General features: G+C 38.4%; 1 protein-coding gene across 21 annotated transcripts in view; it reads left to right on the forward strand.

The window, feature by feature from the left end:
* The window catches only part of TENM4 (teneurin transmembrane protein 4), a 645,160-nt gene that overhangs the window by 141,915 nt on the left and 486,151 nt on the right, over window positions 1-17,094 (forward strand). For 14 of the 21 annotated variants that reach the window (XM_046902783.1, XM_040646792.2, XM_040646975.2 and 11 more), the window contains one exon: window positions 1,129-1,270. The exons of the other annotated variants lie outside the window; for them this stretch is intronic. The gene's annotated coding sequence lies outside the window, so the exon portion shown is untranslated. The remainder of the gene's footprint in view (window positions 1-1,128; window positions 1,271-17,094) is intronic. 21 annotated transcript variants of the gene reach the window in all.

The following is a 17,094-nucleotide window of genomic DNA, read 5'->3' on the forward strand; positions in this document are numbered from 1 at the left end:
CTATGCCTTACGTCTGTAGTTAAAATTTTTCCAAGTTATTTTTTGATAACGCTGAAGGGCAAGTTAGTTGTTACCAGAAGCCATTGGCCCTTAGCAAGATCATATATTGGCACGCTTTCACTGCTGTGCCACATATTCCACCTGTGAGTGTTGTCACTAAATAAGTGGTACTGTCCAAACATACCTCACAATAAAATTATATTAGGGTGTAAGTGTCTACAAAACTAAGAGTTCTGTTCGAGATGCCATTAAATACTGAGCTGCTAAAAAAATTCTGAGGATGCTACCAAGTTACAACATGAAATGAAAAATATGGGTTGATACAGTCATTTTTTTATGTATGTTGAAGCAATTGGACTTTCCTACGTGTAAAATTCTGGACTCTTTCCCAAATTTCTTAAAGAAGACCAATGCAAGTCTGCAAAAACTCCACTATTTTACTGATATCTTAAAATAAGTAAATGAGCTTTATTATCCGCATTAAGTGTGAAATCTAGAGAGGAAGAAATACAGAAATAAATTTGTTGCTAGGCAGTTTGTCCCACTGAAAGCATATTTTCTCTTTCTTGAGGTTTAAATCTGAGTATCTACTAACTTAGGCCCAATCCTTTTCTACTCACTTTGAAGCATCTCACATTAGGTCTATAGTTGCTCCTCGTTCAGCCTTTGAGACCACATTTAACTGGAAAAGCCACCAGTGGGTTGTGGCGTGTCCTATGTACTGATCCGGGAGCATCTTGGGTAGAAACAAGGCTGTTACTCTGAGCTGGCTGACCAAATTTTGTTCCTGTGGAAATCAAAGCATGGGAAGACAGCTTGGGGGTGGATGACTTGGAAATATGGAAGAAGACATTAATTTCCTAGTATCAATACATATCTAAAGACAGATGCTGATTGCTGTTCTGTTGAGGTGGTAATCGCTGAAAAAGGTTGTGGAGGTATTGCACTACACCTTTTTGTATAGGAACTTACAATTAATTGCTCAAAGATAGGGAGAATCTGTCTGGGTCTTTGGAATTATGAAGGCTCATACCAGCAATATCCTGACAGTTGCCAAGCAAACAAACAACCTTTACAAGTCCATGCCAGTTTTATTCTGACACACAACACCTGGCTCCTTTTCTGTAGTGAGAATGGTTGGACCACTGCAGTGGCACTCTGATTTTTGTGGATCGTGAACACAAAAAGGGATTGAGAAGACACCATCCGAGTTATTCTGGCACATGACTTGAGTGCTTTCTATTCTTAGACAAATGAGGATCTGAAATATGTAAGTACACCATCTTTTTTTTTTTTTTTTTTTTTTTAAGATTTATTTCTAATAATGAGAGAAAGGCATAAAACTTCATTTATTGTGTATGGGATTTATACATTTATCATTTTCTTTCCATACGCATTTATGCCCAAGTGGAGTTGATAAATCAAGTCATTTCTTCTGGTATTCCAAAGCACCATTACTTGCCTCTTGATCTCACCGCTGGTTTTCTTTAAAGAAATGAAAAGAACAAAACACACAAAATTATATTTGCAGTGTCATTTTCAATTCATTGTTTAATAAATAGTTATCACTTGAAAAAAGACTTTTTTTTTTTTTTTTTTCTGTATTGGTAACAAGAGATTTAACTAAAGTGATTGAATCAAGACAAGAAATGTTCCCAGGTTCCTGCAGCTTGAATAAATGATGTTGACATGTCAATGTACTGTTCTAGAAGTTCATTTGAAGTGTAAGAAATAACCAGCATATAATTTCATGGCAGCTCATATACTCCTTAACATAATTTATTCTTGACTTTTGCGCCTCTATTCTCTCCAGCATCCCCAACTCTCCAAACACCCACCAAAAGTCAACTTTTCTCTTTTCAACGCTTTCAGTATAAAATAATGCTTTTCTCACAACAATTACAGACTTCATATTGACTTCCAAATTGACAAATTTATGTTGACTTCCACCAACACTTATTCTGAATGAGTGTAACTACCACTGATTTTACAATACCTTGTGGGTCTCCAAATTTTGACTCATTTAATGATGTTGCATGAGATGCCTTTTAGAACTGTAACATTATTTGTACTTAACAAATAATAAATAGAACTTGTCAGCCACAGAATAGTGTCCCTCAATTCTGTGAGTGCACATACCAAAGTATTTTGGAAAATAAAATCAATAGAAAATTGGCATATTATTAAAGTGATGAACCGAGGTTTTAATCAGACTCAAAAAAAAAAAAAAAAAAAAAAAGTGGAAAATGTATTTCTACAGCTTCAAGTTAGGAACTCCACATTTCAAAGTACAGACATAAATTAACAGGAGCTATAATGGCCTGACATGTAAGGATGGAGCTAAAAGTCTTATAACATTTCTGGTTTTGAAATCCAACACTGAAGAATGTCTTTATTCAGGCATAGTTTCAATGTATAGCTTTACACTTTATGTATGTACTGATTTTCTGTTGGTTTTAAACAGTAAGTGTATGCTTGTATTCTTCCCTCAGCCCAGGCTATAGTTATATATTTCATATTATGATGTTTATACAGTAATGAGTCGAGTCTGGATTTGTGCAGCTTTGGGCAAGTTCTTTAAAATACACATTTTAACAGTGACAGGCAAGTTGTTCTTGAAATGTCTTTATTAAAATAAATGTGTTTTAAGGAGTGTTTAGATTTCTGACTCTATCTGATTGATTTGGTAGAGGTTGATGTAGCAGTAATATCGCTATATAAAGCCTCTTTTCTTTTTTCTTTTGGGGATTCCTGGAGATATTTCAATAAAAAGAAACCACAGCCTAGGCATCTCAACTGTGCTAGAGAGGAAAAAAAAAAAAAAAAAAAACACCAAAAAAACAGTATTTTCCAGGACAAATGAAAAGTGTGGTGAGGCAACAGGGAAGCACTCTGTTTTCATTTCAAAAACTGAATGAAGAAGTAATGAAGAGGCTGTGAATGGTAAAATGGAGCAGTTGGCTATTTTGTCAGACATACCGATATTCAAAGGACATTGATGATACTGGGGAATATCTCTATATCTCCAGCTTTTGTATCAGAGTTTGTTCTATCTCACTGCTGGAGGAAAAAGCCCTCACAAGGATCATGACTTGCTAAAGAGGAGGGACAAAACACAACTGGCACAAATTGTAATTTTTCCCTCTAAAAAACTATCAACCTAACCTAGACTTTTTGACAGCTATGAAAACAAGCCAAGATTAAATTAAAACTCGGTATTGTGCTGGGGGTAACCATTCCCTGCCAGATGTATCATACGTACCCTGCTGTGTGCATGTATATTTATAGATACATCTATACAACACATGCAGTCAAGGAAAAACAACATGTTCATAAGAAGATGTGCTAATATCTGTTTGTCCATGGTAAAACATACAGTGTTAATACATTGTATTATCGAACGAAAGTGAAGGACATAAATGAAGAGTTGCTCCCGTAGCAGTTTAGTATTTCAAAGGCATTAATCATGACTGTGCAGTGAATGGGGATCTATTCGTTCTGGTTCCCAATGGTTACTGTCTTGACAGCAAATCACGTCCACCAATACCTATATAGGGTACTCTAAGAACTGGGGGAGTCTGAGTTATCAGAACCACACATCTCCATGCTGCCAGGATGGAGATTTACATTTTAAATAGGAATTGGATTATAACCTTGAAGATATGCACAAGGGTTATAAATGGATTTTATCAGTGTTCCTGGCCAGTTTTGAGTTCCTGCAGAAATGTTGCCACATAAGGATCTCCTCTGAGGTACTCAGATATCAATGTGATTAGTCTGGTAGACAGACCTCTGTACTGGGGAAGCAAGGTCAAGGCTCCTGGAACAATAGGAGACATAAAGATTCAATAATAATATCCTATTATTCTATCAAATGATGTCTGCAGAACACTTTAAAATCATTATGTGAAGGACAAAGGATGCAATGTATACAGTGAGAGGGTAAAGGCTGATATTTCTATAGTGCATTTAATTAGCAGAATTCCATACAAGCCTGGCCTTTGGAAGAAAAATAATCTCTGGTTGCACACTGGGCATGTTGAGCTTCCATAATAAACACACAGAGAACTCCTGTAGGGCATCTACTGAATCAAGACCTTTGTTCTGCTGGTGCCATGTCCTCAAAGACCTCGAGGTTGAAAGATCTTCTATAACAGTGAACTCTGTTTTGCTTACTGAAAGTAGGGGGTTGATGGAGACATGAAACAGGAGCAATCATTTATCACTTTTATTAAAGATATTTCTCAAGCTTATTGGAGCCCTTGGCACAACTGAATTTTGGTGAGAAGACAGCATGTATCTAGATAGGAGTATTTTCCCCAAGCAAGTTCAACCATCATTCAAGGGACATAGTTTCTTGTGTCAAGGAGTGTCCAGATGAACAGTAATTAGCACATTTTTATTGGTTCTACTACAAAATTGACAGTTTCTTCTTCTATCAGCAGTTGCCATCCTTTTCCCTGAAAGACTCTAATTTGATGTACCTAGGATGCCAAATTAATGGACTGCAAAAGAAAGCCATTTGTTGCCTCATAAGGGTTCACTACTACTGTTATGAAAAAGAGCCACAGACACTGATCAGAGATGAGCATCTGTCCATGCCCTCTGTTCTCACATTGTATCCTGCTTGGTTTAGTCTCTCTTCAATCACATTTTAGTTATAGATCTTGCTCGGAAGCTGAATTAAGGGACCTTGAGGGACCTAGTGTGGAGCCACAAAGCTGAGATCTAGCAATCTTACATCTATTCTGGATTTGCAAAGAAGTCTTTGGTAGATTATAGTGCTCTATCTTGCCAGTATATAATAGGATAGAAATGAGGCTGACTGATATTTGTAAAGGCTGATGGGATAAATAGAACACCTTTCCCTGTCCCCTTTAGTACTTACATTGTTTTATTATCTTTTTTGCTGTTGTTCCTTCATGATATAGTCTTTCCAGAAAATAAACTTAGGATGGAAAGAGGTGATATACTCAGACCCTTGCAGCCTATAGTATATAAATTGATTTCCAGAACCCTGTCCTTTAGCAGAAAATATTAAAGTATGCTACCTCTTTCATTAGACATGTATCATTTCTACAGTGCATGGCTGACATTGATCCATGATAATTTATCAGAAGGATTTGGAAAAAATATAGAGTGCCACAAAACTAGTGGGTAAAGTTGATGTTGTTTTTACAGGTGGAACAAGGAAAAACATATTTGCTGATGTTCACAGTAATTCTTTTCCTCAGATATAAACCTGCCAGTGTAGCTACCTTATATGGACTGAAACACAGAGCACTGTTGAGAAACAAAAATACATTTAAAAATTGAATATTTATAACTGAATTAACAAGACTGTCACCGTGGTAACTTTGGTAACTTGAAGTTTGAAGCCAATCTTTGAGAATACAAATTGTATACTGGGGGAATTCATATAATGTGCTTTAAAAATACTGTCATTTCTTTTTTAACATTTTCAGCATGAAGGCAATCAGATCTTAGAACAGGTGGTCCACTGAAGTTGTGTGAGTCCGGTGAAGTTATGAAATCTCCACCCTAATGGTTGGACAAGCCTTTAATCTAACTGCACCTGATAGAAGGTTTAACTATAGATCTCCCTCAGTCCCTGTCAAACCTGAATTACCTAGTGGTTCTCTGTACTATAAACAAGACGATCAGAGGAAAAGATGAGGAAAGGAGAAAAAAACTGGAAAGCCTATCTTTGTCAACATCCAAAGGCATCTCTGTAGCTGCAGATATCTTAGTGTTTCCATTTTTCTGTCTTTTTAGGGGGAAAGACAAGTCCATGTTCTCTGTCAGCTCTTGGAAACAGTGTAAGGGGAGACTGGCTGAATTTGCTGACACAGTGAAGCTTCAGCTAAATGTTAGCTGAAGTTTCCTTCCTCTGTGTCAACACTTCCATAGTGGGGATTTAGATTGCCTATCTGGACTAGATATCCTCAGGCAAAGAAGCAGGATGAGATTCCTGGCTGGAGGCGTTTCCATCCTTGTAAGTTCCCTTCATACTTAATGCCATTGCAGTTGGCATACATGAATGGTACAGTGAACTGTTATCAGCCACTTCACAATATCCCTGCTAAGGTGAAGGTTAATCCTCTGGATCCTTGACTTGGCTAATTCATAACAGCGACATACACCATAACCAAATCTGAAGTGCCTGAGGAGTCAAGTTATTGTCAAAGTGGCTTCTCTCCTCTTTGAAATTTCCTGTCCAAAGGATATTGTGATTTGTTTCAACCTGGAGGCAAATTACCAGGCAAAAGTAAGCCATGCAGTTGCCCAATGAGATGTACTCAATGGGATTCTCCTACCATCTACTCCCACCTTTCTCATCTCCTTTCAGCCCAATTCCTGTATCCTTCTTTGATTTTCCTACTTACGACATGGGGGAAAAAAAAAATTTTCTGCTAGTTTCCTTATTTCTGTACTCCAGGAAGATGGATTGTAGGTAGGAAATCATCATTTCAATCCTGTCCTCACCTGCAACTCTGAGTAGAGCCACAATAATGGTTGCAGGCTCTTTAACCTTCACAGCAGTAGAATTCTTATATTGTCTTTGTCCTCATGCTTTACTGAATTTGGATCTAGGTATTTTGATTTTCTCTTGGCCACTTCTCTGAAGAAAATTGTGCACTGTGCTGTCCTCTCTGCATCTAGCTCTGTGACATTTCTGGTGGCCCCAAATACCTCTATTGTGCGAGATTCTCCTTGGAAAGATTTATTCTGCACCCCCAAATTCATGCCTGCTGCACAACTCCCCATCACATAAATTTGAGTAGAATGTCCACATACTTGGAGCAAAAAGTGTTTATGGCCAAGTGTTGTCTGAGTCACAGTCTTTGTCTGTGTTAACTTTCGTTGCACTTTGGTAGCCTCCAGCTGATAGAAATGATCTGAAGTGTCATGCCATTAGAAATAGTTAAAAGTTTCCATGTTGAGAAGGTTTACTATGGAGCATGCAAATTAGAAAATTTTTAGGCAGTTTTCTGAGCGCTCTTTTTTCCCACCTGTGTAGCCAAGATAGCACAGTCCTCATTGTATCAGCAGATAAAGCAATTATGTATTTTAAGTTGGTCCTTGAAAGCATACTCAGCCCTGTATAAATGCCTTTACTCTTTGCATAAAATAAGGATGCAAGACCTTTCCACTTGCCTCTTATCTGCCTATTGCAGATAGGGCAAGGGGGAAAGAGGCCGCCTGCCATGAGAAGGTGAGCTCTGAATTTGGGTACATGATCTGCAGGACAAAAACAGTTAATACCTCTGAATGAACTCTTTCTAATATAGATAGCTTGTGAAAACAAAAATTAATGAAATCCAGTGTCCTTTTCATAAACTATTTGAAGGAACTCTTGCTTGATAGCACTTGTCAGTCAGTCCCTTGCTACTGTTCTTTTTTTCTCCCCTGTTTTAAATTGACATCTGTCTGGAAGGACACAAACAAATCCCAGGTTGTTACCTGGGATAACAAGGATACTGTGAAGATGTTCTCATTCAATCCTTGAATTTCTCTGCCGGTACAGATAAATAAATTGTGAAGTCTATATTGATAGGTGCAAGGAGCAAATGCATGATAAAAGCTTTGAGAAGGATATGCAAAAATATCCTGGAGTATACTGTGAGAATGTTTTTGAAATCATATACACCTAATTACTAATAAGTTGTCAAAATATATGCAAGATTCTGCAAACTCCAAAACCTTCAGGTGATTACTTTGCCTTTTTTCCACAATAAGTCAAACTGAAAATAACCAGATATTTACCTCCTGGATGTTCTTTATGTTCATTTGATGTTCTCTATCTCTTAAATAGTTACAGTTCTGTTAGCAGTCTTCGAGGATTTGGTAGAAATGTTTCAGTTATATGTGTATTACTTTTCAAAACTCATGCTTAAATGTTGTATAAATGTCTGTAGCAATCTTTCCTTCATTTTAATTTCACTGTATTGTGAAATACTAAGCTATTTTATTTACATTTGTTGATAGTCCTGTTGACAAGTACACTGCATTTACAGTTTAATTATCTGAATTTCTTATACTGCATCATACCCAATTAATCTCCCATTATTATGTACCTGGCTGTAGTTGGTATTTAAAATCATCGGTACACAACTAAATTAGGAGTTCATAAAGATTCCGCTGAACTAAATCAAGCAGTCTGCTGTAAGATTAGGTGAAAGTGTGAGTTCCTCCATCAGCAGCTCAGAGGTTTGCTGAGTATCTTCTCCGGCAGAATTATGGTGCACGAGAAAACAATTTTCTTACCATCCTGTGCAATGGTGCCATTTGTGATGGCATTTTCTGTCAATACTCATGTGAGATGGAGGGATTCATTTTACATTCAAACAACATTAAAGCCTGCCAGGTTAATAAACCATATTTATAAAATAGTACCTCCCTGAATACATTGTTTTGTTCTTTAGCTCAGGAGATTGAACACTGATATCGAACCAGTGTCTTTCTTCAGGAACTGTGTGTTGATGTATGGTGCACTGCGTTTGTTGTGATATTGATGTACAGGGAGCCAGACTGAAGGATGGGGTTGGCACACATAACGTCTGCATGTTTTTATTTCAATGTAATGTTGTGTATAACAGTGGGGCCAGATATTGTGCTGGTAGGTTTTTAGATCAGTTTTTCTGTGTAAGTCAAGTCAGTGGGGATGGACTCCTTTTGGTGACATACAACAAGAGAACAAGGGCAGATGAGCAGAAACTGCCCCACAGGAAATTCTATACTAATATGAAGAAAAACTTCCCTACTGTGAGAGTGACAAAACACTGGAACGTGTTGCCCAGAGAGGTGGTGGAGTCTCCTTCTCTGGAGACATTTGAGATCTGTTTGGATGCCTACCTGTGCAACCTGCTATAGGGAGCCTGCTTTAACAAGAGGGGATGGACTCAATGATCTCCAAAGGTCCCTTCCAACCCTGTGATTCTGTGATTCTGTGTGGTTCTGTGATTCTTCCTGAACAGGAGATAATGAGCATGAAACCTTCAGAAAGTCTTTAGAAGGTCTTTAAAAGCACACACAAATACACACAATCACAGAACACAGATAAACTTCCTGAAACGAAGCTGTAGCAAGGTGGGGGCTGCCCTCTTCTCCCCAGCAACTAGAGATAGGGTGAGAGGTAATGGCCTGAAGTTGAACCAGGGGAGGTTCAGGTTGCATACTGTGAAAAATTTCTTCTCTGAAAGAACAGTCAGGCATGACTAGCTGCCTTCTGTTGTAAAAGGAATGAGGAACAGAGTTATGACACTTTTACACATATTCAATTAAATATTAAGTGTGGTAACAATGTAGCCATGCAAGTAACTACAGTTGTACTCAGTATATGGGTGAAGGGGAAATGGTTTCAAACTAGAACAGGGGAGACTAAGGATATAAGGAATAGCTTTTAATGACAAGAGTAGCGAAGCACTGGTACAGGTTGACCAGAGAGGTGGTGGATGCCCCATCCTTGGAGACATCCAACGTCAGGCTGGAAGGGGCTGTGATGGAGCTGTAGGTGTCCCTGTTCGTTGCGGGGGGGGTTGGACCAGATGGTCTTTAGAGGCCCCTTCCAACTCAAAGGAATCAATAACTCTATGAAACATATCTGGTTTTGGATTGTAAAAGCCTAAAACAATGGTTCTGCATGATTTGGGAAAGCAGTGATAGGAAAACACAACATTGTCATCTTACCAGAGAACTTCACATCCTTTACATAACAATTTAAAACCACTGCTTTCTAACTGTTTTCTGAAGAAAAAACATGGGAAAAAAGAGCCCCAGTGAGACTAAGTTGCTTTTAGCAAGGCTAAATGCCTTTCGTCGTGGAGATACATAGAACTACACCCGTTTTTCATTGTTGTTAAGAACAGCACTACGTTAGCTGTATCTTCAGGACAAAGTGGACTTGGGATTGGATTGCTTGCAAACTGCCACAAATCTGAATCTGAATTAGTATTTAATTGCATCAAGGCTCTGGCTGGCATGGCCTATCAGCAGGTTTGTTGTTCTTTCATCAAGCTTCATATGTTAATATTTCTGACAGGCAGGGAGTGAAGTGAAAAGCACCAGATACCCAGAACTGTTGCCCACAAGAAACCAAAGGAGGGAGGCCAGAGAGCTGAAGTTATAAAACAAAAAAATGAAAAAACACATTTGAGAAAGGAGGGTTAGAATACGGGTCAGGAGGAACAACACAGAAAAGAAGGGCAGGAAGGAAGGCAGTGAGCAAACAAATGGAAGGAACAGTGCAAGAACAAGACTGGCATCAAAATGTACCCCAGGTTCTGTGAGTGCCTGATTGTGAGGGCCAAAGCAAAGAGCAGCTACATTTCTCCTCCGTAGCTGCTAATGAATTAAAAAGCACACAGATTATGCCAAAGTAAAGCACTGGATCACCGACTTTCACCTTCTGTGTAACAGGATCTCATTGGTTAAACCTGTGTTAAGCCCAGCAGCTCACGTGGTTGACCTTTTCTCCCAGCCATGGACTCTAATCACTGCTCTTTTCTGCCAACACTTGCTCCTTTGGCTGCCCATAGCCTTTCCTTTATGAAGGTATGGAACCATTACAGCAGCATTAGCAACAGAAAGTGACCCCTGAAGAAATATTATGAGTGCTGTGGGTGTTCAGCCTGATGGCTGAATTGAAGGCACACATGCACCCAGTGCTTTGCTTGTTTATATTGTTCACTTTCACTTTCAATGAAGAGTAGTTTTGTTGGCCTTCTCTACTTCTCTGTTTTTCATGTGTATTAAATGTGTGACACACAAGCATGAGAAGAGGATACTGACAAATCAGGTGCTGCTCCATAATATTGCACAACCAATCAGTCTGCATTGACTTCATCATTCAGATCACACCTTTGTTCTACACTGACAAATTAATTCTCCCCCTCAGTAAAGAGGCAAGTTGTAAAGATGCCACTCCCTACTGATGCTTTAAACGCCAGCATTTAAAGATACTAGTCTCTTGTCTCTTGCACTCTGTCTGCACTTTTCTGAATTTCATTCCTTAGTCAAAACCAATCTAAACCAATCTGTGATGTTTCAACTCCTGAATCTTCCTGTGCCTGCAGTTCACAAAGGATGAGGCTCCACACAAGAATGAGTTAAATTCCTTTGCCAATAGTTAACAGTTATTCAAACCCTTAGGTTCCCCTAAATCTCAGGGTCAGCTCAAAGGTGGAGTTTCCTCTCATTTCTTCTTAAAACCACAGGAGACATTAGTTTTTGTATAATTTCCCTCAAAGGTGAACTGGCCTAGGCATTCATGAAAATTGAGGTGATTTTGTTGTCTGACTTTAAGAGCTGTATGATGAGACAGAATAAAACCCTGTAATTGCACAGCCTTGACTCAAGATCTAAGTCTTAACTTCATAGATTGATTTCATTTCTTATTTTAGTGGAAAAGCTTACACGCAACCAGATTTGCCCTAAAGGTTAGGTAGATCATCTATGCGTATAATCTCATCTGAAGTCCATCTGAGATTTCTTAAAAGTTGCTTTAGATTATTTTTTTTTTCCTTTGGTGCTGTCTTGAAAGATCAATCCCAGAGCTTGATCATTAAAGAATTTCACATCATTGCCTTTGCTTGGTTAGGAAACATGGCATATCTCTGCAAGAGCACTCTTCTTTTCCTGCGTCTGTAGAACCTCTGGTTACAAAACGAGCACCAAGAAATTTACTGGATGGATGGCAGAGAAGGAATTTAGCTTTAAAAAGGCAAGTAAAATTAAATGTAGAGCTCACATTTTTAAATCACTTATAATTACATGTTATTTTGCCTTTACTGCTGTTAATTAAAATTATTTAATTGATTTATCAATTCAGTAACATTCTTGGTGACAAAATATTTGAGAGAAGATGCAGTATAAAGAATGCCTTTAAGGGAACTCACAGGTTTTTGTCACATTATAGCTACTGAATACCAACCTGCACCTACATTCTACGAAAGTAAGCATCATTTTTAGAGAAGTTATGTATTGAGAAATAACCTAAGATTAATCAGTGTATCTATCCCAACTATAGTAAGCCACAAGCAATATATTAAGTTAAGAAGCCTGTGTAAAAAAAAAATAAAATAAAATACAACTCCAAGAGACCCAGACAATTAGATCAGCAACCTAATCTAACAGTTTCATAATTTCAAAGATTGTTGAGGTCAGAGAAACCATTAGCTCTTCCACCTTGACCTCCTCTTTAATGAGGGTGATGGAATTTCATTCATTCCCTGTTGGAGCCTAGAAACTCCTCTGCAGACAACTCTTATCTTCCAGAGACGCTCTGAACATATTCAGAGATAGAGATCCCCCTGCCCGTGCCTATCACAAGTGCGCTTAAGTGGTTAAGTGCATTCACTGTTAAGCATCTGAACCTTTTTTCTGGTGTGAGCTTGTGGAGTTTCACCTTTGAATCCTTGGTTCAATGCTAAATAAAGTGTGCCCGCGTCTCCTCTTTACGGATTTCTTAGCACACCTAGATAAGTTTTACACTGTCCTTCTTCATGCTTTTATTTCCCGTTTCATTTCTTTCCCTTTTCATTTCTTCAGTTGGTCACTGCTCACGTTGATTTCAGTCTACTTATTTTCTAACACAAGGATGTTTAGTAAATTCTGAAGACTATTTTTTAGAATTTTTCTTCTTTCCAACATGGGAAAATCATTCTCGTTTCTGCCAGCACTGCTCTCTTCTTTACTAACAGCTGCTATTTAATGTTGAAGTCCTGGACAATATCTCTATAAAGTTAAAACAAGACCCTTCATTGTGACACAGTCAAAAACAAAAGTCTGTCATTTAAAAAAAATTTATGGGTCACCTGCCTGGCTCCTATAACTACTGATAACAAGCAGATGGAAAGGAGCTTGCTTTAGCCAACTTTTACCTTCGGCCCAAATGTTTTCCATTATTGTCTTGCTACTGATCCTATGTGAAAAGAATTCTTTTCTGGTATTTCTGTGTTAGAACCACAAGAGCCATGATTTAATAGACGTGCTTATAGCACATTATATGTTACAGGCGTCTTTTCAGAGATTTCAAAGCCACATCTTGACAGTTTCATTTTTTTAAGAGATGCCTTTAATAACCGTTTCTTGCTGACTTAAGAAATGAAGGGGGAAAGTGTAACTTCAAAGTGTTGGCAAAATAATATGAATTATCCAAGTGTACTTGTAAAGTTGTTTCCAGTTACAGTAGTAGTAACTCGAGGCTGATAGCTGATTTCCCCTTTCCCAGCTGTTTCCAATTTAAGCCGGTATCTTTTGGAGTTGTTCCATACAATGTTGCTGTACAACAAACCAGTTTATTTGTCTATACTTTCTAAAAGAAGGAAAAAAAAAAAGATTACACAAAACAAGAAGCAACATATAGAAGCTAATTAGATAAGTAAGTACACATGATACTTCCAGTTTTTGTATCTATCTAAAGAGCTGAAAGACGTAATTAACTCAACTGAAATTAAAGAGATTTATAATAATTTGAATCACAACATGAAGACCTGTGTGTCTTGCCGTACAGGGTTGAAAATTTACCAGTAACTTTCATATATGAGCTATTGTGGAGATGATCTTTATCTAAGCAATACTATGGCAAAATAAGAGAAAGTAATAAAAGAAATTAATATTTAAATAGCTTATCATACATTATTAATAGCATTAGAAGTAGCATTAATTAAGACCTTTATATACTTTTTCCCATCTTCCCCCTATGTTGCTGTCCAGACTAATCATGTAACCTTACTATACCAATGGCCTTTGACCAGATGTGTAATTGCTATTAATTATTAGCCTTATGGCTGGCACCGGGCTCACTAAACTCTTCCCTTCAGTACTACTTCCAGAGTTGCAAAATTCTGCTGTTGCAGACCAACCTATATTCTGGTTTTAGACTGCTGGGTTTTTTTGCCCCTGATTTTCTCCCTTGGGTATTGCTTTCTCCCCCCCCCCCCCCCCTAATTATGTGTTTTCCCACTGTTGATCAACTTATCCTGCTTCTTGTCTTCCAACAGAAAGGATGGATTTATAACACTGGGAAGGAAAGATTTCTAGCACTAAGGACACTGAGCACCATACACAGATAGTCTGCAACACTTGATGAGTTTCCATCACTATGAGAGCAAGTTAAACAAACATCTGTCAGACATGACCTCCCCATAGATAAGCCTGCCTTGGGGCAAGGGGATGGAATAGATGACCTCTGGAGATCTTTTCTGGCCATAAATTTCTAGGACCCGGAGGGGAATAAGGCAGGCTGAGCTCACTGCAATGCATGGTTATGACCTGGTCTGTCCTGTGCACGTGCACTGCTATAGAAGACCAGACACCATCTTGGCACTACCTGAAAATGAGCACAGAGTTGACTTCTACATCTGGGTCCTGGAAGTAAACTTTGGATCTTATTCAACAGGTATATTTTTCCTTTTGGTCATCAGCAATAGAAGTGACAAATTAAGTGACATTTGTGTGTACCCCCATCTTTACAGACTCTGCAAGTTGCAAGTTGCAGCCCTGATAAATAATGAAAAATAAGTCTTGGCAGATTGCCTATAACAAGGTGATATTTCCATTATTTTCCCCTTTTGCAGCTCTCATTCTCTGCCCTACAAGAAAGCCTAATACAGATAGCAAAGAAAAGACAAAGATCATCTCCCCATTCCTGGGATCTCACCAGAGAGAGGCAGGTGTTGCATTATGCAGAGGGAGCATGTTCCTCAGTAATATTATCCTGGGAATTATCTTAGAGAGATTGACCTGTGAATAATAGCCAAGCCTCAGGGTTAGCCCGGCAGTAATTATCCGCTAGACATTTTCACTAGCCGTATCCTTTCAGGTCAAGAGGCAAACATGAGGACTCACATCCGTGCTTCATGGCAAATTATCATTCAATTACAGTGACTTTCGTACCCCATCAAATGTAAATTGAATTGTCCTTCCTTTTATAATACTTATTTGTATGAGAAATTCCAGGGAGTTTTAAATGCAAGATACATAAGCAATCCAGAGGGAACTAGGAACTGTCCCAGGGACTGTAATAAAACACTATAGAAGTTTTCCATCCAAACAGTTTTGGAGGGAGGGATCTGTGGCACACAGCTGTAGGCTGTGTCCTTGCTGCAATCTAAGTTATTTGGAATCTGTCGTTCTCCAGCAAACAGTCTTCAATTTATGAGAGAGGAGTTGTGCCCCAGAATGCCCCTTACACGTGTGCAGTATACTCATAGTATCTTTATGTTTATCCTTGGCTTATGCCAAGTTCTGAGCAAAATTTGCAAGGTTATTGGATATAAGGAAAAATTTATTCTCAGAAAGAGTTGTAATGCAGTGGCACGGGCTGCCCAGGGAGGTGGTGGAGTCGCCATCCCTGTTCAAGATGTTCAAGATGGAAGTGTGGCACTGAGGGATATGGTCAGTGGGCATGGTGAGGATGGGTTGGAGTTAGAGCAGATGATCTTTGTGGTCTTTTCCAACCATAATGATTCTATTATTCTCTGATTCTAAGGTTAAACCCTATTTATGAGTTTGCTATTGGAGTCAGAACACTGATGTGGTGGGGTGCCATAGCTCAGTAAGCTGGAAGTGTGTATGTATAGCTCAGGGTCAAAGGGCTTAGCACAAAGCAACAACTCATGGTAGCTCTTTTTGCTGTGAAAGAAAACATTTTGAGTCTTACCATTATGATACACAGACAATAGAGAAGTACACCTGGCAAACAGCTCTGGAGTAGAATATCGGTGTGAAAGCATATTGAAATGAACCTTTAAAAGGGACATAATCCACTTCAAACCATAATTTGTAGGTATCTTTCTTAACCTGTTTTATTGCAGAAATGCCTTAAACCGTGGAGAGAGAAGTCATTGGAAAATGCACTTGACTTGCTGTTAGTTATTGATCTTCTGTGTTTGATTTTGATTTTGCATGTAGCTTAGCCTGCATGGGGAAAAATCAATAAAATCTGTTTTAGTTTTGTTTATAGTCTGTTTCTCCCTCTGGCTGCCCAAATAGTGGTGGTTAGATTTCAGAGTCTATTCTGGGATGTGAATGCCTGAAAAACAGGAGGTTTTCATTTGCCTTTTTTTCTTCATCCTGGATTTTATAGAAGTTTTGTTTGAGATAGTATAAAGGAGATTTCTTAAAGAAATGCAAGTTTTGTTTGGAAAAAAAGAAGATAACAAGGTATATGGAAAGAAGCAGTCTGGATTAGGTGCATCTGATCAACTCTAAATATTCACAGCTGAGGCAATCAGCACAGGCTGCTTTTTTAGCAGTGGAGAGAAACAATCTAGATTTCAATCTTTTCATTTTAAAAGAGATGTCTAAAATAAAGACATGTAATATGTGGCTGGCAATGTCTACCTCATTCTGTGGATTAGAAAAAGAGTCCAGGGTGACATGTTTGGATAGATTCTGGAGAGAATTCAAGTTATAAGATTTCTTTTCCTGTCAGCATGGGATCTCTCTCCTTCATTTGTGTTGGGATTGCCAGCTCCATTTCTTGGGTAAGGAATCAAGGCTGTGGATTAGTTTTTAAATACCAGGCTACAAAGTCATGATCCCATTTCTTTGGGTAGTTGGGTAGCCTTAATTCCAGCTTGCAAAGAAGCAAAGGAAAGAGAACGTCTCCTTCTACATAGCCTTTAAAGTTGTTATAAGGTCACTCAACAGGGAGGATGTTAGCTCTCTGTTGTCAGAAATTCTTTCTCACCTCTGCTTGCAGAAGTGTGTTTTGAACCTAGATCTGTTTCTTTTGAGGAAGTTCAGTTTAGTTCATTATTGCATGAAAGGGCAATGTACCACCATCAATGTTTTGGAAGAATACAGACCTCCTGAAAGGCTATAGCTACTCAGTTTGAGGAGGACTGAATGAATCTCAGGTTTAGATGAACTAAAGATTTTCAGTTCCTAAGCCAAGAATGCAGGCAGAACTTAAGTGACGTTCCCTTTTTAGTGTCATCCTCTGCTGCCTTTCCAGAATCAACTAGAATTCTGTTAATTCTGCACATGAACACAAAAGGTAACAAAGAAATAGTACCTCTACATTTTTAGCAGACTTTTAGACAAGAAGCAGAGGTCTTTGCTGCAATGGGAAATTCATGGGAGACT

This window comes from Gallus gallus, chromosome 1 (genome assembly GCF_016699485.2).
Source record: "Gallus gallus isolate bGalGal1 chromosome 1, bGalGal1.mat.broiler.GRCg7b, whole genome shotgun sequence".
In the NCBI taxonomy this organism is placed as follows: Eukaryota; Metazoa; Chordata; class Aves; order Galliformes; family Phasianidae; genus Gallus; species Gallus gallus.